Source organism: Phyllostomus discolor, chromosome 5 (genome assembly GCF_004126475.2).
Source record: "Phyllostomus discolor isolate MPI-MPIP mPhyDis1 chromosome 5, mPhyDis1.pri.v3, whole genome shotgun sequence".
In the NCBI taxonomy this organism is placed as follows: Eukaryota; Metazoa; Chordata; class Mammalia; order Chiroptera; family Phyllostomidae; genus Phyllostomus; species Phyllostomus discolor.
Window position 1 is genome coordinate 16,297,420 of NC_040907.2, and position 1,215 is coordinate 16,298,634.

A 1,215-nucleotide genomic window follows, 5' to 3' on the forward strand; every position below is an offset into this window, starting at 1 on the left:
ACTAAGTGCTAGAGCCTGAGGATGAACAGTGCTGCGTTCCTGAACAGAAGCCTCACCCTGACCTATGTTTAGATATTGTCTGAACCTATTATTTTACTAAACTACACTTGATCTTGTTCCTTTGGGCTGTATATGGCCATAGCTCTTTAAATTCACTTTTTTATTTTGAATTCCTACAATCGATCATCTTGGTCTAAGTAAATTTATAAAGCAACTCAAGGTACACAAAAGCTGCAATCATTTCTAATGAGTATAAGTGGGTCATTCACTCGCCTGTGGATAAACATGTAATTATTTATGGGTAGTGCTAAGTACACACTAAACACAGTTCTCAGTGTGCTCTCTATGCACGGAAACTCACTGAGCCCTAACAACGTAGGAGAGGGACTGAGAGAGGCCATCATCCTTCTAAGTTTGATAAAACCCTAATCAAGATACAGCCAGAGCTGCAGAGGGACACACGAGCGACACGCAGGCCCTGCTGCAGTATCAGCAGCCATCCCGCGAGCACGGCACTCTAGGCGCTGGCTCCCAAGAGCTTTTGTACAGATGGCTGAGAAGTGAATAATCATACGCGATCAAGGCTATTTCCCAAATACCCTAGGAGAGCTGCCAAAGGCGCTCCCTGAATTGAGAGGCCGTGCTGACAACAGTGAGGATCATACAGCCTCTAGGTGCAACACAAAGTAACCGCCAGCCTTAACCACCCAAGTTAAATGCTGCTCCCGAGAATAAGGTTCCATTTAATCACTTCATAGGAGGGGGTGCTCTAGGGGTGCAGAAAGTTTTACGAATACTCTAATTCTTGAGTCATAGCTTCCTTAGCAGGAAAGCACTGGAGTACACCCCCATTCCCAACTGTAACATAAACTGTTAAACATCCCTAACTCGGGTCTTAAGATTTCCTCTAAACTGTTCTCTAGAAACACCATTTGTGCCTTGATCCTGCCTTTTAAACAAGGACACAGGAACAAAACATGCTTGTTTGCAAATAAACATCTGAGAGACTATAGTAACAGCTGATGCGGCCCAAGGCAGGACAACAAAGTGTTGATTGTGTAAGAAGACAATGCAAACAACTGCTAGTGCAAAAAAGCCCAAGGGTAGAGAACTTGTGGCATACGCCTGCTGGGTATTTCCACCAGCCCCACCCTGAACCCGTCTTAGCCAGGAGGGGCTCCATCACTGGACCACTGATTACCGGGATAGAAAGAA